The sequence below is a fragment of the Myotis brandtii genome, unplaced genomic scaffold (assembly GCF_000412655.1).
Source record: "Myotis brandtii unplaced genomic scaffold, ASM41265v1 scaffold196, whole genome shotgun sequence".
NCBI classification, from domain to species: domain Eukaryota; kingdom Metazoa; phylum Chordata; class Mammalia; order Chiroptera; family Vespertilionidae; genus Myotis; species Myotis brandtii.
Window position 1 is genome coordinate 6708747 of NW_005357311.1, and position 22138 is coordinate 6730884.

General features: G+C 40.5%; 1 pseudogene; it reads left to right on the forward strand.

The window, feature by feature from the left end:
• Positions 1 to 6436: 6436 nt before the first annotated feature.
• On the forward strand, positions 6437 to 7648 carry LOC102259198 (annotated as a pseudogene).
• Positions 7649 to 22138: the final 14490 nt, after the last annotated feature.

A 22138-nucleotide genomic window follows, 5' to 3' on the forward strand; every position in this document is an offset into this window, starting at 1 on the left:
CTCCTTCTCTCCTTTTTTCAATTATTTATTAACCACTTATTAGGAGCGAGATACTGTGCTAGATCCCAGATATATAAGACTCTATCTGGAGCTCCCCTGGCCATGCCTAGGGGAGAGGCTAGGATACTCAGCTCTCTCCTTTGTGGCCTCATTAATGTTGCCCCTGCAGCCAAGACACTGAGCTCCATCCCCCTTCTTATCCTAGTCCAGCTGCTACTTCTTCCACTTCTGCCATGGAGGTCCTGTCGCTGAGGCCCACCCACTGCTCTGATTACTCTTACTAGTTATTTCAGAGTCTTCCATCACCAGAGTGGGTGCCATAGAGCTGGGCCCTCCCAGCACCTTTGCCTCGTCCTGCCCAGTGTGCACCTCACCCTTTAGGAGAGCAGGGTGTCTCCTCCTTCCATGCTGGAGAGTCTCTGCCTAGGTCCACAGGCCACTTTGATCCCATCACCTCTGTCATCCTACATACATACAAAGCCATTATCTTTTCACTGTTAGGTTCTCAGAGTGTGTGTGTGTGTGTGTGTGTGTGTGTGTGTGTGTGTGTGTGTGTATTTATGTCCATGCTATTTTTTTGCTCTAGAATATTATTAGTGTGTTTTATCATCAGACTAGCTGACAGAGGCCCCCTTTGTTTTTTTGTTTGTTTTTAATCAACTGAACTTTCATTCATTTCTCTGCAGCCCAGGTCAGGAGGTGAGGCTTGAAGATTAGTGAAATTTGATATTAGAGGACATCGTTTTGCTTTTGTGATCCACCGAGTTCTCCTAAGCTGACACCATTTTATTTTCCATTTATCAGAGAATAATTGTCTGTATGCTTCCAATTCTCACTGCTAGTGCAGTTAAGAGAATAGGGAAACATAGTTTGAACTAAAATGTTCAGTAAAGGCTACAGGGCAGAGATGAAACTTGAGGATGGAAAGCTTTGAATTTTAGGCTACTTTAAACGACAAATATAATAATGATCAGTGACCACTATCTAAAAATCCAGAGTAATTGTTCCCTCTGGAAACTCACTCTGACTAGTCCCCCAGAACTCAAATGCTGTCTTCGAGGAGGCTGCCGGCCTGGTTTTGCCTGAGAGGTTGCTTTGTGTTCTGTGTTAGGCTCCACTGTGTGGGGCAGGGTTGGTGACTCTGGAAGGGCACCAGGGAGGTAGATGGAGAGCTTACGCTGACATTCAAATGTAGGCTACATGTCTCCGCATCCTTCCTTGTCCTCCTTCCTGTATGTTAGCTCAAGTTTGTAAATGTATTCTGAGTCTAGAAAAAGTAGAAACACTGCATATTTTCCAGTCGGAAGTGATGGGAACGATGCCTTCTATGAAATTTCAGAGACAGCATTTCTAACGGGATGGTAAAAGAGAAGGGCATCGGCATGGCGGTGGGAAGGGAGAAGGAACTAAAAGAGGCGAGGGAGGAGGAAGCAAGAATACAGACTCTTCTGGGAGAAAGTGTACATTATTTTCCTCTTTCTAGGTCTGTCATGATCATGGTCTCAGAGAGAACATCTTTCTTGGATAATGTTCTTTAATGCACTTCTTGTAGTTCTTAGAAGAAATATTATAGTCTCATCGACATTTATTCCCAAGTGAGGACTGCAGATTTAGGTCTGCATCTCAGGCTCAAGCTTGGTATGAACTCACTGAGCACAGAGGTGGATGGATTATCTGCATAATCATTATTATTTATTGTTATTGTTATTATTTGTCTGCATTGTTTACATTGTGATTTCTCTCTCTCTGCTAAGTTCATACCATTGAAATTGCACAAGTAGATCTGTATTTGATGCATTTTCCACTTAAACAATTACAATGTGGTTATTGTTTCAATTTTGGGGGTATCATTTACTTGCTTGAGAATTTGTGGAAAGCTGTGTGCGTTTTCTTGAGAAAAATGTACCAATCAGTCTACATAAATCTTACATATAATTTCAGACACCCATAGCTCATTTATAGACTTTCAGGCTGAGATGAAAGTAGCATCCTGTCAAAAGAGGGAAAGCTTCCTTCCATTTGGCTTAGAGAGAGCAGAGGCAGCAGATAGTGTGCATCAGCAATGGCAGATGCTAACACAGTGGGGAAGTAGGCGTAGTACATTGGCAGCTCTGAAGACCCAAGAGAAAACATGGTCCAGGGACCACAAATGCTGAGGAACCTGAACCCAGGAAGTCTGGACAGACATACTAACAGTGACCCCATTTCTGCAACCAAAAGCAAAACAAAACAAAAGACACCTGTAGCCTGTTTATTGTCCACCAAGTTTCTTTTACACAACCTCAAGTGTATTTCTCTGATAGGTGGGGAAAGAAAGACCATGGAGGAATTTCCCTAATACTTGGGCCAGAGTAAAAAGAGAAGGAATGAGTTGTTTAAGCCCCAGTAAAACAGCCTAAGCAGAACACCTCTTGGATTGCAACCAGGACCCTTGGTATTTCCCCACATGTGGTATTGTCTAGGGTTCAGGTTTCATCCCATTAATCATTAAGAGAATCAGCTATTTCTTATATCTCACTTTTTTTGTTTATAAGATTAAGAATGTGTTTTTCATTTAATTTTATTATAAGATAAGAGTTATTAATATTCCTAAAGTAGGAATAGAACATTCCAAAAGGAAGTTGCCAACCACAAGTCCAAGAAGAGAGAAATGGAAATATTTCAGGGTCCATCTGAACATTTTTTTAAGAGAGAGAGTACCCAGTGGTAATATCCCTAAAACCCCCCCACCTATTTGAGCCTCATTCCCTTTAGCGTTAACTCATATAGTCAACTTCCCCTGTTCTAGATAATAGTCTTCAGGCCACATCTGGGTTGCCGTTGAATAGCTGCCACAGATCGTATGGCTCACTATTTACTAAGGGCTAAAATATTTGCTCTCTGGCCCTTTACTCCAGTCCCTGTTCTAAATCACCAAGCTTTCTAATATTTTGATTTTTTTAATACAAGGATAAAATGTACTGATTAGGCCAGTGCAAATGTCCAATCTGCTTGATAATTATATTTCTTCTAAGCATAAAACTATAAGTTGCTATTCTGATGGTGTACAATAGTTTCTCGGGAGCTTTGGTAGCTAACCTTGAGTCGATTGTCTCTGGGACACTAACAACTACTAGTAAGTTTCTGAGTGTGAAGTTGAGGACAAGACCAAGGCCTGAGATGTATTCATCAATCCCTTGTCTCTCCCTGGTGATTCATGAGAGGGGGTGCCACCTGGCTTTCTCTGGATGACTGCTCTCTAGGAGTTGCTCACCTTGCCTTTCTCCTAGAAAGGTCTAAAGCTGTATTTTCAACTTTTCAGATCCTTGCTTTGTCAGTTTAGAATAAGCTGAACAGTCTAAATTGATATAATTGGCCCCCTCCTTTTTTGTAATCGCTCTCCTTCCTTTTTAAAATATTTAAATGTAGCCAGTGTCTTCTGTAGTCATCCAAATCAGTGCTCCATTAGAAAAATACAATTGATGGGGGATTTTTCAAGGAGGGCTTGCAATTACTCTTCGATTCATTCAGCCCTGCATTTCTCCAAAACTATCTCCATTGGCTTAGTGTAGAGTTGAGGACATATGTTCTTTTGATCACAATGAACTGAAGTGACTATGGGAATATTTACATGGAGCTTTTGAAATATTTATATACAAATATTAATGGCACCTAGAAGTTTACTTATTGCATTTTAAAATTTGAGCAATGTATTATTCATGGCTGTCAGAAATTCATAATGCATGAACCTCCTCTGTTGCACTCTTGCTAGTGTGTGTGTGTGTTTAGTTCTTCAATTTCATGAGATCATCCATGCGAACTGCTGTCATCCATTGTATTCATCCATTGTATAAATAAATACTTCCCAATCACATGGCCTTCTGTGAGTGGTATGACTTTTTCTGAAGAGCTCAGAATAGTTCACAGGCATGACTCCATCAGTTGCTGCAAAATTCTGGGGAATGTGTACAGGCAGATACTGTCACCTGAATTTTACCGCTTGGGGGATAGAGACATAGGTCATTTGAATGGGAAACACCATGTGTATGATCTTACAGCACAGTGGGACAGAGAATGAAAGGCTGATCCCAGCACTAGATCAATCCATCAGTCAGTAGGTATTGAGTGCACATTCTGGCTCAGCGTGGGACTAGCTGCTTGCCAGACCATTGTATGTCTTGCTTATGTGATTTGGGGGTTCTGCATCTTGAATAAAAATATTGTCATTGAATTTTTTGTGTGCAAATCAGTTGTAAATTGGGAAGGCAAAAGCAGGAAGGAATTATGAGATGAATAAGGAACATGGCAGGGAATAGAGTCAACTTTTGAAGGCAGGTATCTTCCTAATCTGATGATACCGTAGATTTCTTACTCTATTCCCAGTACCATTTTCAGGGCAATGAATTAAAAAACAACAGTATTACAGTTATAAAATAAGTGATGGTGGCAAGCAAAATCCTGGGTACTTATGTATCTCTCATCCAATTAATTCTCTGGGTAATCCTCACTATCAATACCCAAACTGTGACCACTGCTCAGCACAGTAGTGATTGAGAGGCTTTTTTGGGGTGCATTTTAAATGCAGTTGGAAATCGAACAACTTGAAATCTATGCTATGTCCAATCTGCTTGATAGTTATATTTCTTCTAATCATAAGACTATAAGTTGCCATTCTGGTGGTGTACAATAGTTTCTCGGGAGCTTTATTAGCTTGAGTAGGTAACCTTGAGTCCATTGCCACTGGGATACTAACAACTCATATACCCATCTATTTTTATAAATGGGAAACTGAGGACCAGAGACATGAAGTGTCTTGGCTCAGGCACACAGCTCGAGGCAGAGCTGTGAGTAGAAATCCATGGACCCTGACTCTATCCAGTTGAAGTTCTCCTTCAACTTCTTTTGAACTGTTACCCTTAGGAGAGGAAGCAGAGCAGTCAATAGTCTCCACCACCTGTTTTTAATTGGTTAATTAGCAAGCTTTGGAAAATCATCTTCTTAAAAGAAAGAATGGATTTCTCTCACTCATATGGGTGTCCTGAATTTTCTTAAAGACTTTGTTTTGGTGCTTTGAGTTTGAGAGTGAGCCAGAATTCCCTACAGCCAAACTCTCAAAAACAAAACAAAACAAAAACACACACAGAATTATCAACAGCCATTAACTGAAACCTGGGTCGCTGCATTAGCAGGTGACACCAACTGCTTAATGAGGTGCCCCTGTACAGTGATCAATAGAGTTCGGGGGTGGGGTGCCATATCTCCTCCGAAACCCACCCACTTTCTAGACAAATGCAGAGGGCATGGTGGGCAGTCAAAGAGGCAGGGTGAATTAGTGTCAGGGAACATCTTTTATTCATGGAGTCATACATCAGAGGGAAGTGAGCATGGCTTAGTTTTGTCACAGGAATAAAATAAGAAGCACTGGAAAGTTGGCACTCTGTCAAAATGCCATTTTTGAGTTGTGCAGTTCGTACTTTGCACTTCGTGTGAAAATATCTGCCTTACTTATGAATTTGTGAACTTCAGAGTGTACAGAGTGACACGCCTCGAGATGAGAGGCTTGGTTAGGCAATTTAGCATTTCTTTTTTTATAGGTGAAAAGACTGGAGGGTGAATTTTACATTTCCTAAACAGCAGGGGTAACTGGAGGGAGGATGGCTATTTGGGGGCTGGGGATCTCCCAGCACTTAATGAGGGACTTGTACCAGTGAACAGTGGTGGAAGTCTTCCCTGCTGGCAGGCTAGAAGTTCCAGAACCATCCTCACCCCTGTCAGGTGGTGGCCTGGGTATTGGTAGAGACACTGCAGTATGTTTCTAGGAGACTCTACAGGCACAGACACTCACAGCCATGGCAGAGGGGCTCTTCTACCATTCACGTTTCCACACCCGTTTTCCTGCTCCCTGCAACGCTAGTAATAATGCCGTTCTTGCATGGCTGCTCTGAGGAGGAAATGACATTCTAATCCATGTCAACGTACCTGGCACAAAGGAGTGCTCTTCTGTGCTAAGTTCTCTCCTGTATGGAGTTGCCTGTATTATTTAACTGGGGAAAGCTAGTCATAGCCAATGGCATATCCCCATTTGTACAAAGGAACTGACGAAAGCGAGGAAAGAAAATTCTTTATTAGGTACTAGAACTACTGTTGAAATTGGGTTGTGTATATTAAAGTACTTCTTCCCCCTTCCTTGAAAAAAATATTTTTATTGGTTTCAGAGAGGAAGGGAGAGGGAGAGAGAGAGAGAGAAACATCTATGATGAGATAGAATCATTGATTGGCTACCTTCTGCATACCCCACACTGGGGATTGAGCCAGCAACCCAGGCATGTGACCTGACTGGGAATCGAACCCTGACCTCCTGGTTCATAGGTTGGTGCTCAACCACTGAGCCATGCTGGCTAGACTTCCCTTCCTTTTTCAGGGAACCTCGCTGAGAAATACTCCTCCTCTTCCAGGAAGTATCAGTGATGGCATGAATTCTTCAGCATATTATAATGTGAATTTTAGCCAGGCTATAAGTCACAATGTGAATCTCCACGAGGCCACGTTACAATGCATTTAGAAGAGGTTCAGTAGCAAGGATTCCACAGCCACAAGAACCATTTCTGCAGTTAAATTTTCATATCACCAACCCTGAATCCACCCATCCTGGAACTAATATGACAGGATTTGTTCCACTTGTTCACCATCAGATAAGGAATCTAACAAGCCAGACCTTTTATATGATCTTGATATAAACATATTTTATGAGATAAAATTAATGTCTTGGACTACAAAATAAGCTTTTGATCCAATGGATCATTTTTGAAGAATCAGATTCAGATTCTGGGCTTTCCTTAAAGTCAAGCCATAATAGCCCCTCTGTCACCAAGTCTAATTCCTCTATGTGTGAAGGTGCTATAGGTTCTAATAGTAACCTTGAATCTCTCCCACCATGCCTTAGAAGACCCCAGTAAGCTTTGTCACATGGATCTCAGGAGTGATTCTGGTTTCCACAGGGACCTTGCATTTCAACATATTCCATAACCACACTTACCATTTACAGCCAAGTGTATCAGAATCCACTTCTGAATCTTTTCCATGGCCTGGGAAGTCACAGAAAATAAGGAGTAGGTCCCTGAATGACACAGACAGAAACTTAAGTTATGATGGATGCCATGCTAAAGCTCCGCACATCCCTTTTTCTGTAGATGAAATTGTCCGCATGCCTGTTGATCCTTTCAATAGCATGCTGAGTACTACCTGACAGATCTACAAGTGTCACTCGTCCGTGATATCAGACAAAGAGAGACAAGTAAAGTTGCTGCTCAGAACTGTCATAAGAGCAAACTGGACATAATTTTGAATCCAGAAGATGCTGTATGTAATTTGCAAGCAAAGAAAGAAACTCTCAAGAGCGAGCGAGCGAGCGAGCCCAGTGTAACAGTCCTATTAACATAATGAAACAGAAACTGTGTGACCTTTATCAGGGTATTTTTAGTAGGTCAAATGATGAAGGTAGGCCAGTCAATCCAAACCAATATGCTCTTCAATGCAGCCATGACAGGAGTGTTTTGATTGTACCCAAGGAACTGGTAACTGCAGGGCACAAAAAGGAAACCCAAAAGGGAAAGAGAAAAAGTGAGAGAAGAAATTGAAAATGGATTGATTCCATTAATATGTATAAAGTAGTAATGTTCAGATGATATATGGACGACAAACCATTGAAACGGCTTCAAGGTTTAGCTCAGGTGTTCCGTAAGTATCTTTTAAGTACTACTACCTGAGTTACTCAGTTAAGGCTGCTGTGAAGCTTATATGGACAAGTGTAGGACTTCAAGATCGACCTGTGGGGAAGCTGAGGAAAGCCACAACTTTCCAAGTCCTCCTGAATTATATGCACAGTTCATACATATGTACAGAATGTGTGACATGAAAACTTGATATGACCATCCAGACACTTTGGTAAGTAAGGTGATTACTTTAAAGATAGTAAACACTCAATGTAATTGTTCTAAAATGTATTTAAGTTTTTGACTTGAAATGCAAAGTAGCCTTAACATTCTCATTTAGTTTGTTAGCACTGAAATATATGAACTTTTCAAAACCTATTTTAAATTCTTATGAATACCTAATTATAACTCTCTGTGGAAATAAATTTTATACTTGAATTATTAAAAACTTAACTTTTCCCTTATATACAGAAATTCCAAGCAAATTGAATATTTTCCCTCCAAAATACCCACATTCAGAAATACAGGTAAATATCTAACAAATAGGTCAGCATGTTAGACTCAATCCAAATTAAAGTCAATATAGTCTATTAAACTGATAAGGGAAATTCCAACTTGGATTTAATAGAATACTATAGGAAATAAAAAAATTATAAGTGGCCAAGCTCTAAACCATGGTGTAAAAACGAAAACTGAAGCTTTTAAAAATAGTACATTAGGCTTTACTGGCTGAGAAGAAAGATCTCTGTAATATCGGGTAGGAGAGAGAGCGGAGCTAGCTTCCTGTGTATTAAGAAACAGAACTCCCAGACAAGTAAGGCAGCCTGAAGGGATGGTCTCATTTATAACATCGATGTCTCACCAAAAAACTTGCATAGCTTCATGTGAAAACATTGCAGGCCATACCTGAGCATAAACCAACAATAGGGGAAGAATCAATAGATGAGCATAGACTACAACCAAAGAACTGGAAATACTGAAACCACATGAAACAGGAAAGTATCAAGCAAGTGGACTTGAGAATGAATTAAGTCATTAATCCTAGAAATAATGGCATTGAAATGCAAATGATTGAACATCAATACCATTAGTCTAAGGTTTAATTTCAAAATGAGGTTGTCAGATATTTCAACCATAAGAATCATTTGCCTAACAAGTCAAAGTATTATCTTGGGTTGTAAAAATGCAGTGCTTTATAAGAGAGATTTTTATAATAAACTTTTTCTCCATTTTAAATTGGTCCTAGGTATTTCTTTCAAGCTCTAGGTTTTGCCACAATAATGCTTCTAGATACAAGCATCTTCTGATCAGTTTTATACAATTATCACTTTACGTGTTGACATGGTGGCTCTGCAAAGGAGTAGTCCCTCAATGTCTCAACCTTTGGTATTTAGATTACAGCTCAGGGCACTTTGCCACAGAAATTATTTCAAGTCTACAATAAAAATTATACAGTACCAATTTACTTGTAGGCTTCAAAACCATTAGTAGCCTTATTACTCAATTGTTGTCTAATTGTCAGACTCCCCCAAATCCCTGGACCACAATGAAATATAGGCAGACATCAAATTGGCAAGGAAAAAAAGGCACATAGTGGAGCACTGGGACTCAAAGCATTCACAATAACAAACTTAAAGCTGTAAACTGAGTCTGGAAGGTATTTTGGTGCATTGTAACCAAAGGTCAATGAATTAAACTTCTAATTTCCTGACACCACCACACACAACAAAAATCACACTGATTCAGGGTGGGTAAATCTAAGCTGCTTACTCAACCATCATTGATAATCCACTTTTAGCAGTGGAAAGATTTTAGTCTCAACTCCCTATTTAGGTTAAGGAACTGATACACAAAGGTTGATTAAACTGTTTTACTAGTTCAGTTGTCTTAACATGCAAGTTATTGTGGAGTTGAGGACAATGTTATGAGAAAAAGGAATCTGGTCTAGTCAGCTTCAGACTTTGGGAACTGATCATTTTTAAAAGGCCAAGTTATAATGGAAGCTGTATGCATTTTACTGAGTATAACTATTGAACCAAGCTCTTCACTTCTCTGAACCATTCCTTATTTAATAGCTAAACCAGACCAGTTAATTTTAACATAGATAAGCAGTTAAGACTTGGTGAACTGAGAAACAATCCCATGAAAACAAGGTTTGTGCAAAATGTGTTCCCAATTATTTGGTATGAGGTTTAAAAACAAACCTCAAGGGGACCATAAGAACTAGACTTTTGCCTGGCTGGTATGTCTTAGTGGTTGAGTGTCGATCCAGGAACCAGGAGATCATGGCTTGATTCCAGGTCAGGGCATATGCCTGGGTTGTGGGCTCGATCCCCAGTAGTGGGGGTGCTAGAGGTGGCTGATCGATGATTCTCTCTCTCTCCCTCACCTTTCCTCTCTCTGAAATCAATAAAAACATATTTTTAAAAAAGAACTATACCCTTAATATGAGTAATGTTTACTTTTATATTAGTTCATAGAGTTAGCCCTTGGCCTCCTTTAAGTACATTTTCTGGCAGACGTCTTTTTCCCCTTCTGAATTTACAGTGGACTGACCCAAACCTAAATTCCATTTTAAATTGGTTTGAACATAACACTAGTGTTACCTCCCTTAACTATAGAACTATTACTGAAATCATCCTTCAATCCTAAAACTGCATTTGTTAGAAAGTGAAATCTTGCAGACAACCCGATGCTCAGCATCTCATTCCCTTTCCGTAGCCTTCAGTAGAATGCCTTGCTGAACATCCTCACAGGTGAGATTAGATTCTTGGTCAACTGTATAAAATTAACAAATGTATGCTACAACAAGAACCTCTGGATTATCAAGGCCGACCCAGGTCAGTAATGATCAATTTCCATATCAAAGCCTCAACAAGATGTGGGCCTATGATGCCTATATTGATTTAATCACTTAAAAATTTAAGAGTACGCCTTTACTTAACAGCTGGATCAGCTTTTCCACCTATTTGCTCATTTTTGAGTAATACACTTGTTCAACTAGACTTAGCAAAAATTTACTTGCAGCACTAATGGTGTGGCATTAATATTTTATGGGGAGTATCAACCATCTGGGCACGTCAGTTCCATAAAGATCGATTTAAGTAAAATTAGACCAAGAACGTACATGTATTTTGGGTATTCTGATCAGTGTTCTACTTTCTGGAAAGGCACATACCTACACTTTTGAGCTGTTATAAGGAGCTGAGACATTCTTTTAAAACCTCCCTTGGTTACGAAATTAGCTCAGTAGTTCAAATATTTAGCACAAGTAGCAATTGCTAGGATCACTTTTACAGGGAAACCTGTTTAACAATTTCTTGATTATAACTTCTCTTTCAAGCTTTGGGTGTATGGATCAAAGTGGAATGTTGAGTGTCTACTACTTTTTAGGGCTTGATTAGCCAGACAAGGTTATCAGAACTCTCAGTGAAAAGGATTACAGGAGATCTTTGGGGAGAAGGGCCACCTTGTCTTTAGATGGCCGTCACTATTATTGGAGGACTGGGGTTAGAGTAACTTGCGAAGGATTCTGATTCAGGGATTGGAGTCTAGAAATGTATCCTTTTAATTAGCTCCATAGGTGAATCTGCTCTCAGACAAATCACAAAGAAAGTAAATAAAATTTGTGTGCGTGTTTGAATGAATGTCAAAAGAATAAAATACAATCTTTGCAGGGAACTCCTGAGAATTATTTTCCCCTTATTGTAATGTCCCACTCTAATTCTGGTGCAGGAATGTAATCTTTGAGGCAGACAAGTCTTTCCCCCGCCCCAGTTTTATTGAGGTACTAGAGGCCCAATGCATGAAATTCGTGCAAGAGTAGGCCTTCCTTCCCCTGGCTGCTGGCACTGGCTTCCCTCTGGCACCCGGGACCCGGGCTTCCCTCGCAGTCCTGGCTTCATCCAGAAGGACGTCTGGTCTAATTAGCATATTATGCTTTTATTATTATAGATAACTGACAAATAAAATTGTAAGATATTTAAAGTGTACATCATTATGATTTGATATACTAGTATGTATACATTATGAAAGGATTCCCCCATCTAGTTAATTAACACTCTAATCGTCTCACATATTTATCCTTCTTGTGTGTGAGAGAACATTTAAGTTCAACACTAGTAGCAAATTTCAATTATACAACATAGTGTTATCAACTATAGGCATGCTATACATTAGCTTCTCAGACCTTATTCATCTTACAGCTGAAAGTTTGCATTCTATTACCAACCTCTCCCTATTCCTTTCTCCCTGCCCCAACCCAGCTCCTGGCAACCACTTTTTTTACTCTCTGGACCTTGAGGGAATTACACTAAGTGAAATAAGTCAGAGAATGACTGTCTTTTCCAATGATTTATCCCAGAGCCAAGGGTTTATTATTCACTTAGCAATTTCTAGGTCCCAGTAAGGAGCTTACAAGTTATTTGACAAATATGAGAAAATTGTTATTTGATAACTTTGTAAGTTTTAGTGGTAATTTGAAAGTTTAACAAAAATGAATGCAAAAGAAAACAGCAATGATAATTTTTTCAGAGATAAGCAGGCTAGTGAGACAAAAGGTAATTTGGATTTGGGTGGTTTTGGAATTTCTAAATTTTCTATAGGAGCCCTTCCCTAAATCTTTGGCACTCTGTTAATTCTGGGATTTAACCACTGCAGGGCTGGTTATTTTTCAGAAGTTCAGCTAAATTCTGGGCTCTAAGTTTTGCTTTTAAGGGCTTCAGCCTTTGCTATTGAAAGCTGTTGGTCATCTATGACACCTTTTTGGTGTCATTTTTTTTCTGGACAATTTCTGCAAGGAAAATAGATTTTCAAAGAATATGATTTGAGTGTGGTAAGGATTTTGATTGGGCTTAACAATGTTGACTTAGGAAAAAACAAACAAAAACCAAAACGAAACCTCTGAGAGGCAGGTACTGTATTTCTGAGCCATCTGTAGAACTGAGCTGAGTGAGAGGAGTGTATCCAGTAATGGAAATGGCGATTAACTACTGATCACATGATGGAAATGGAGAAAAAATGAAGTCACATTTTAAGATAAGGTAAGTGGAAATAGGCCAGGAACCCAGGTACAGGCCAGGAACCCAACCAGCATAGGAAGCAGTATTAGAAACAAGAGTCAAGAACAGGAATTCTGGGAAATACTAGGGTTCAGTCAGCAATTTAGTAAACATCATAGTAGTTTTATACTCTAGCTCCACTACTTGCTAGCTGTGTGACTCTGATTGAGTTACTCAACCTCTCTGATCCTCAAATTTCCTAGTTATAAATTATGTTAATTATGAAGTACATAAGAGAGCTGCTGACATAATTATTATTCATACTAGAGGTCCAGTGCACAAAATTCATGCATGTGTAGGGTCACTAGACCTGGCTGGCAATCAGGGGTGATTGGGGCCTTCCAGCTGCCAGCCGGGGCCTTCCTTCTGGCAACTGGCCAGTGCCTCCCTTTCCTAGTTGCCAGCTGCCAGCTGCCAGCCGGGGCCTTCCTTCATTCTTCGCCACCCCCTGGTGGTCAGCGCACATCATAGTGAGCAATTGAACTCTTGGTCTCCCGGTCGAACTGCCAAAGGGACAATTTGCATATTAGGCTTTTAAATATATAGATAGAGACCCGGTGCACGGGTGTGATTTGGCTGGCCCACTCTGATGGGGGCCATTGGGGCTGGCCGGCGGGGAGGAGGGGATGTGGGTGGTTAGCCAGCCGGCCTGGCCCCCAATTGGGGCGTTGGGGGCCGATTGGGGGCCAGGCCAGTGTGTGTGTGGGGGGCGATTGGGGCTCAGATCAGGCCAGTTGGCTGCCACAGTGCACATCAAAGCCATCGGTTGTTCCAGTCCTTCTGGTTGTTCTGCCATTTGGTTGCTGGGCTTTTGTAGATTAGTATTATTACTATGTGGTTCTCTGCCTCTCCTAATAGGAGATTTTGACCAATTGTCCTGGGCATGTGAGTGAGGCCAGCATGAGAGACAGATATGGATTGGCTGGTCACTCTGCCCTTGTCAGAACTGGTTATCTCACAGGTGACTTCTATAACCCTCAGTCAAACACTAGCAGGATTCACCACATTTGTGAAGCTGATATTACTGTGCTCCATTTGTCTTCATTTCCTCTGCATCAACAACAGCTTGATTTTCTCATTAATGGAGCATTTGCTTAGGAATTATTTTCCAGAGGAACTTAACCACTAATCCCTTTTATGATAACAAAACCACCAAGAAGCTCCCTGTATCAGCGAGGGTCTCAGCAGGCAACAGATGGCATACTCAAATTGGATAATTTATGGAGAGTTTAATAAAGGAGTTATTTAGAAAAGTGGGGCCAGTATGTAGAGAATCTATTAGGGGCATTGCAGAACCTGGGGTTAGTAACTACCACATCCTCTGCCCACCCCTAACCTTGAAAAGAGAGGCAGTGGAGAGGCTATCGCTAGATAGAGACAGTGAGAGCTCCATAACAGGAGCTGTAGTATCTGAAAGATGAAGGCCATCTATGGCAACCCTGCCGGGAAGGAGCCAAAGGAGCAGATAACCCAGCCTCATACTTTCTCCTCTCTCTGGTCAGTTTGTACTACCCACCAGCCAAACCCAGGGGAAAGCTAGAGGGCAAGGGAGCCTGATGAGTCAGACTATGCAGGTCATTGTCCATAAATCTGGAGAGACAAATGGAAGATACTCAGCTCACCCTCTCCTAGAGGCTCTTAGCTGCCAAGTGTAGCCATGGTAAGTGTGTTTAGGTCTATTAGGTGATGGTAGTGCAAGATACTTATTTCAGAAATACATTTATTGAATCCTGAACCCCTCAAGAACTTGATGACACTGATTAAGAGTGTGACAGAACTGGATTCTACTCTGCTGTACCGCCTAATATCTCTCTTTTAAAAAAATATATATTTTATTGATTTTTTACAGAGAGGAAGGGAGAGAGATAGAGAGTTAGAAACATCGATGAGAGAGAAACATCGATCAGCTGCCTCCTGCACACTCCCTACTGGGGATGTGCCCGCAACCAAGGTACATGCCCTTGACCAGAATCGAACCTGGGACCCTTGAGTCTGCAGGCTGATGCTCTATCCACTGAGCCAAACCGGTTAGGGTTCACCTAATATCTCTTATATGCTCTTGAGAAAGACACTTATCTCAGCCTCACTTTCTTCACCTGCAAAATGGGAGTAATGATACATTTATGACAGAATTGTCATAGGAGTAAGGAAATAATATAAGTGAAAATAATTTTATTTTTATTTCAAATGACTATATTACATACATATTATAAAAGAGTATAGAGAGATACTATGCTTTCTGCCCTTTATTATCAAAGAATTTGCTCTATTCTGGATGAAAAGTTATAATTCTAGTGAACAAAAAATAAGACACTGAAATCTACATGGTGTTCTGTTAAAATATGACTTTGGTTCTCACTGGGAAGCCTAAAAGGTTCATTCAAAGTGAAGATTGTTGATTAATTTATACCTATGGAAGCTTCGTATGACATCTCCAAATCTGTCTGTAAGAAAATGGCTCTAAATTGTTTATGACTTTAGAAAAATCTAACAAATGAAAAAGTGATGCTTTGGGATATATCATTCCTCATTGAAAAGCATTACTGTTTCTCAGCAACGTCAGTCTGGGGATCGTCATGCTCATTTCTTAAAGAAGAGTCTCTGAATGAATAGGCTGCATGAGGCTATCCTCCAGAGGCCCTCCCAGCCTGGAAAGGTAGCAGCATGAATGAAAGTAAAGCCTAACAAAGAATGGCCCAGTTGCAGGGACCTTTTGAAGAGAGAACACATAGAAGGCATTTTCCCTTCTGTACTTACCCTCCTACACTCTCCTCCATGTGGCCATCCCATTGACCTCTGTCTGCCTTTCTCCCCCAAAATGTGTTTCTAATTGCCTGTGATATTATTAAATAAAACACGTGCAGCTGGATTTTCCAAAGAGGAGCTGCCTTCATAAAAAACACTGAAAATAAACCCAACACATGAGTCCAAAAGGAGGAATTGTAAATACTCAGAGCATGTTGAGGGGCCCCAAAGAAGGAGAAGCCAAGTAGGAGACAGTAGAGGAGCAGTTAAGTCTGTGATTGGTTAAAAAGTGGATGCTGTGGAGAAATTGGTAAGGGAATTTAACTAATTTGGCTGCTAGAGCAGAAGTAGGGCTCAGCCCAATTGCCTGGAGCCTTTAGTAAGTTGTTCAGTAGTGAAGTTCTCAACCTTTTCCCCCTTTCCACACTGCTTTGCATATTGGAAGATACTTCCATGCTCAATACATTCCCAGAGGCATAACCAGGATTTTATGCCAATTCCTTCCAAGTTGGAATACAAAGGAAAAGGTGACAAAGAGTAGAAGGAGCATATTATTACAGGGAAAACCATGAATCTGTTCTAATATATATGAATGTTAATATATAAGGGTGAATACCAAAAAATATGTTAGTTCTATTTTCAGACTACCTCCAGACTCTAATGAGGCGTCACCACCTGTACAGCTATCACCTTGGGCAGAGCCATCACAGTAGCTCTGGGGTTATTGCAAGAACATCCTAAGTAGTCTCCTTGTTGCTACTCTCTTTTCTCCCTCTAGTTTACTCCTAATATAGCAGCCGGGTTGGTCCTTTGAAAGTCAAATCATGTGACTATGTTTTATAAAACTTACATTAGCTCCCCATTTTGTCCAGAGTAAAAGCCATAATCTTACAATAATCCACCCTTTTGTTTAGTTTCACCTCCTCCTGCTCTCCTACCCACTCTCCTTCAACCGTGAGAGTGTCTCTTTCCTCTTCTTCAAATCTGTTAGGAATACTCTCATCTTAGGGCTTTTGCACATCTTCTACCAGATTTCTGGAGAGCTAATTCCCTTAGCTCCTTCCACTCTTCACTTAATTGTCACCTTTTCCTTCAGGCCTATCCTGACCATCCTGTGTAAAATGGCAACTCATTCACCCCCAAGCCCCAATTCCTGATTCTATTCATTCCGTGTTCTCCTCCCCTGACCTCCTTAACTTGGATCACTTAACATACTGCATATTTATTATATTTATTGTATGAGTTTTACCAGGACAGTTGTTTTTTGCTTGTTTGGTTTATAATGTATCTTTTTTAAAATATATTTTATTGATTTTTTACAGAGAGGAAGGGAGAGGGATAGAGAGTTAGAAACATCAATGAGAGAGAAGAGAAACATCAATCAGCTGCCTCCTGCACGCCCCCTACTGGGGATGTGCCCGCAACATGCCCTTGCCCGGAATCGAACCTGGGACCCATAAGTCCGCAGGCTGACTCTCTATCCACTTGAGCCAAACCGGTTAGGGCTATAATGTATCTTAAGCACAAAGAGCAGTGCCTCGTACATGCCAAAATAGGAATTTGTATCATTGATCTAAAATAATTTGCTAATTCATCCAACAGTCATATATTAAAATATCTATTCTGTGCTTAATATTGTGCTAGGGCTAGGCGCTGAGGTAAAATGATGAGACAAGTCAAATATATCTGTACTCTTAGACAGCTCAGAGCCTGGTGGTGAATCAGAGACGTTAACCCAATGTCCAGAGTAGTGAGTGCTCCTACTGGCTTTTCTGTCAGTCTGATGTTTTAAATCAGGAAAGGAAACACTAGCCAAATATTACTGTTGTCAAAGCAAAAAAAAAAAAAAAAAAAAGAGTCTAGATATTAGTAAGGAAAGATTTTATTAAAGGGGCTACTGAAATAAAAGACGGTTAAAGCCACAGCCAAATAGATTGCAGGACAGGGGTAGGTGAGTAACGCTTTCACAGTAGAAAGATGACTATGAAAAGAGAAAGTGTGTGTGTGTGTGTGTGTGTGTGTGTGTGCGCGCGTGTGCGCGCGCCCGCGCGCACCAAAAACTGCCAGGGATGGTCTTATAACTCAGCAGTTCTCAACCGAGGGTCGCGACCCCTTTGGCGGTCGAACGACCCTTTCACATATCAGATATTTACATTACGATTTATAACAGTAGCAACATTACAGTTATGAAGTAGCAACGAAAATAATTTTATGGTTGGGTCACAACATGAGGAACTGTATTTAAAGGGCCAGAAGGTTGAGAACCACTGTTATAACTTAACAAACTGCTCAAATATTGCAATAACAAGAAAGTCATGGTCGGAAATGTTTGTGGTCAGGCACATGGTGGTGGGGAATGGGCCTGAGATGGAGCCAGGAGTGAGAGTGGGAGTTCTGAAGTCATGTCAAGCACAGAGCTGATTAGCCTTGTCAGTGTTCATAAGCAAAAGTTAAGGTTTAACCATAAAGCAATTGATGGCTTATGTTTCCTTTTTTAATATAATTATTCCCTTTGGGGTTATATTTGCTGCTATATTAAGAGTGATGTGTTAAGGTGATCAGAAACAGTATAAATAATAGTTTATTATGTCTGGTGACCACTAGGTTACCGACCATAGGAAAGTCCCTTTAAACAGTGTCAGTGAATGTCAAAGGTTCACTGGGTCTGCCAGGTGGTGTGTATAGTGTGATAAGAACATGAATCTCCGCTGCACCAGACAAAGGCATTCCCTAGAATTCAGCAGTGGAATTGGATTTTGGAAACCATAGGGGAGTCCTTTAGCGTTTCACAATAGCTTTAGTTTTTACCACCCAATACTGTTTTGTGCTTGTAATAAACTCCATGCTTATAACTAAACATTGTCACCAATGCCAGAGCACCAGATCCCTGTCATTAGGCGTGTTTTATTGAGGGGTATACTGTGCATATCAACACGGTGGGCGAAAGGTGAGAAAATACCAATTAATATACAAATGAATCTGTTCAGTGAAGTATAAAACTGACAGTTCTTTTGGGGCTCATGACGAGTGCTGTAACCTGTACCAAAGAGCTGCACGTTTACAGTGAAAAACGCCTCTCACCGGTTGCCGTCAACGAAACCACAGTATCTTAGGTTTTATTTGGGAAAATCAGCAGCTGCTCCTACCTCTCATCACAAGTATTTTGGCCTCATAAGTACATCCGGCATTTAGACTGTGCAATACCCGACTGGGTCTTGAATTCTCTGAGTGACTGATATATTCACTGAAATGTAGATCAACCTTTCAAAGAAGTGCATAAAAACTGTCTCCATCCAGGGTTATATAATTGTTCCGGCTGGAAGAGTACAGGCTACCTCAGAGATATTCCGGGTTCGGTTTCAGACCACTGCAATAAAGTAGTCAGTTGTAATATTTTTGCTGGTGGAGGGTCTTGCCTTTCAATTTGTAAAAAAAAAAATGCCACATCTGTGGAGTGCAATAAAGCGAAGGGCGGTAAAACAAGGTGTGCCTTTATTGGGCTAGAAGGCAGGGAGAAAAGCAGGGATCAGGGCAGGGACAGGAAGGAAAGGTAACATTTGGGGCATTCCTATTATGTCCCTGTCACTGGTCTTACTGCATCACATACATCACGTCATTTACTTTCCACCACTACCTGTGATGGCTTAGGGTCCCCATTTTAGCAATAAAGATAGAAATTCAGAGAGATTAATTAACCTCCCTCAGTCACATAGCTAGAAGAGACAAGGTATGGGTTTGGTGCCAGGCCTGTCTGATTCGAATTCATGCTTCACCCAAATTCCAGCTTCAGTGCTGTCATTTGATGTTTGATCTTGAGCAAATCACATGGCTGGTTTGATTTCCTGTGGCCTTTTTTTTTCTATTGTAAAGTGGAGTTTATACTGCCAGTCCAGTTCACTTCACCAAGGTGATGTTAAATTAGACCTGAAAAAGACTTAAGAGCTTTACAAATGCAAGTCATTCTTGTTATGGAATTGAATGAAATTAACGCGATTTCACCTGCCTGGATTACATTTGCTGCTGTCCTTCGGTTAAAACACACTGCTAGAGATAGACTCTAGGAGGAGCCCCGTTAATCACTAAGGATTTAACATAGTCCCAGGAACACAAAGTAGGCACATGGACAGAGATTCCTTGCATTTTGAGGGTTGTTTATTACCTTGAGATCAAAGTTATTTGATATCTCTGCACTTGCATGTCCTTATTGGTAAAATGGCAATAATGACACCTACTTCAGAGTTTATTCATTCATTTATTCTACAAGTATGCTAAGTGCCTACTATGTGCTGGGCATTGTGTTAGATGCTGGGAATACAGCCAAGAACAAAACAGTCAAAAATCCCCACCTGCTTGCATTCTAGTGATGGATAAATAAGAAAAAATAAGTCAAATGAACACCAAGTTAGATGGTGGTAAATGCTAAAAAGTCAAGTAGAAAGTGGAAGGAATCATTAGGATGGGAGGGATGATCTGTATTTTTAGACATGATAGAAAAGACCAAAGTGACTTGAGACAGGGAGCCAGGAGGTCATCCTGCAGTAGAATCATTCCTCCTGTGGGGTGTGTGTGTGTGTGTGTGTGTGTGTGTGTGTGTGTGTTATGTACAGGGGAGTTGCAAATGAAATAACATATCACTCACAGTAGGCACTCAATACGTGTTGTTAACCCTGAAAGAATATGTGTCTATTGCATCTATAGATTCTGCCAGGGGAATTATGAATCCAGAAAGAATGGTGTTGTAAGTAAAGATGCAAAGCCAGCAAAATGAAAGCACCATTTGCTTCAAACATAACATTGAGAGCACTCAATGAAATCTCAATGAAATGTCTATAAATCACTTGCCAAGAACCAGCCTCACCCTTTCACATGCCTGAAGACTTCCACTGGCTTAGTTATTGCTCACTTGAAAACTAGAATTCAAGATGGCCTTGGGTACATTTTATGACCTTCAGATCTATTAGAGGTACCAAGGGAAGATAGCTTTTAAGGTTGATGTCAAACAGGACGCTCCAGTCCTTTGTTTGTAGTTGCTTCTATAATAGAATTGAGCTTAATGAACCATAGATATGACCATCTCTAGCACTTATGATTCTTTTCAGTGACCTAGTCTGACTTTTTACTAGACTCTAAGATAACAAATAGGTTTTAACCTTTGTTCCATCGCTGGTTGATTGGGAGTGACTGACTGGGGCACAGTTCTGATGAAATCTGAAGCCTGTCTGGGCTCCCTGGGAAAGAGGGCTGTGGTGTTAACTTGGCTGGGCAATAGGGTATGCAGATATTGGGTCAAACATTATTCTGGGTATTTTTGTGAGGGTGTTTTTGGATGGGATTAACATTTAAATTGGCAAAATGAGTAAAGCAGACTGCCCTCTCCAATGTGAGTGGGCCTCACCCAATCAGTTGAAGGCCTGAATAGGGCAGAAAGAATGACCCTCCCTTGAGTAAGGGAGGCTTCCTCCTGCCCGACGGCCTTTGAGCTTTTTCCTGCTTTTGGACTTGAACTGAAATGTTTTCTCTTCCTGGGTCTCGCTCTACAGCTCTTGGCATTTCTTGCCTCCATAATTGTGTTAACTAATTCCTTAATAATAAATCTTGTTATACATACCTATCTCCTATTGGTTCTGTTTCTTGGAGAACCCTGGCTAATATAAGGCCTATGATTAATTGGCAACATCTGCCACGATGGTGGGAGTAGAAAATGGTTGCTCACATTTTCAAATTCTATATAATTTCTATGTACAACTTCATGAGGAACTAAGCCAAAGCATTGAATGTATTTTATTACAGAATAGTGTTTAAAGAACAAATTCCCAGGTATGAAATAATAGAGGCATATGTTCCATTACTTGATAGGAAGAGACTTCAAGAAGAAACTTAAAGTCTGTCTGACATTTGCAGAGCATCAGAGATTTGTGAATGGATCCTAGTTATGTTTGAGATAGACAGTAAAGTAATGGGAAATGAGGCTAGATCAAGCTTTGATTTATTTGGCCATTTGATACCACCTTTGACAACTTTGTCTACCTTGACATGTCAATAAAGTTATTAAAATGAACTCTGAAAAAACTGTAGAGCACTAGAGCATAACAGAATTTCATTTCTAAGTCATAGTGCCCAGCAGACCAAGAGAAGCTGAGCCCAAGGCATAGAATGACTGCTTAATTCCACGCTGCCACTCACCTCTGCTTGACATTTGACAATGTACTTAAAACTGCTTCAAAGCACATGAAGGGGAATGAATGAGTAAATAATTGATAGCCCCTTTAACAATAGAAAATATCATGCTTGGGTTTAATCAACTGCCATAAATTATTCTCAGGCTAACTGTTCAGAGAGGAGCTACTTTTACCCTTTGCCTCCAATGAAGAAAAATTGTTCAGGCCACATACAGTTTCATTTTCTAAAGTAGCAGTATGAGGTAGTGAGTTTCTAATCACTGAGAAACTGAGAAATATTGAAGGGTACGAGATGAAATTTCTGTACTATGTTAGAGGTTGGGCTAGAAAACCAGGAATAGTTGAGTGCTAATCTACTGCCATTGATGTTTTCCTTAAAGCTATCCATGGCAATGTTTCCCTAAGGAGATCTATTAAAATGAACAGAGCCTAACCCCTCTCTATTTTTGAAAAGTGTTGCCCA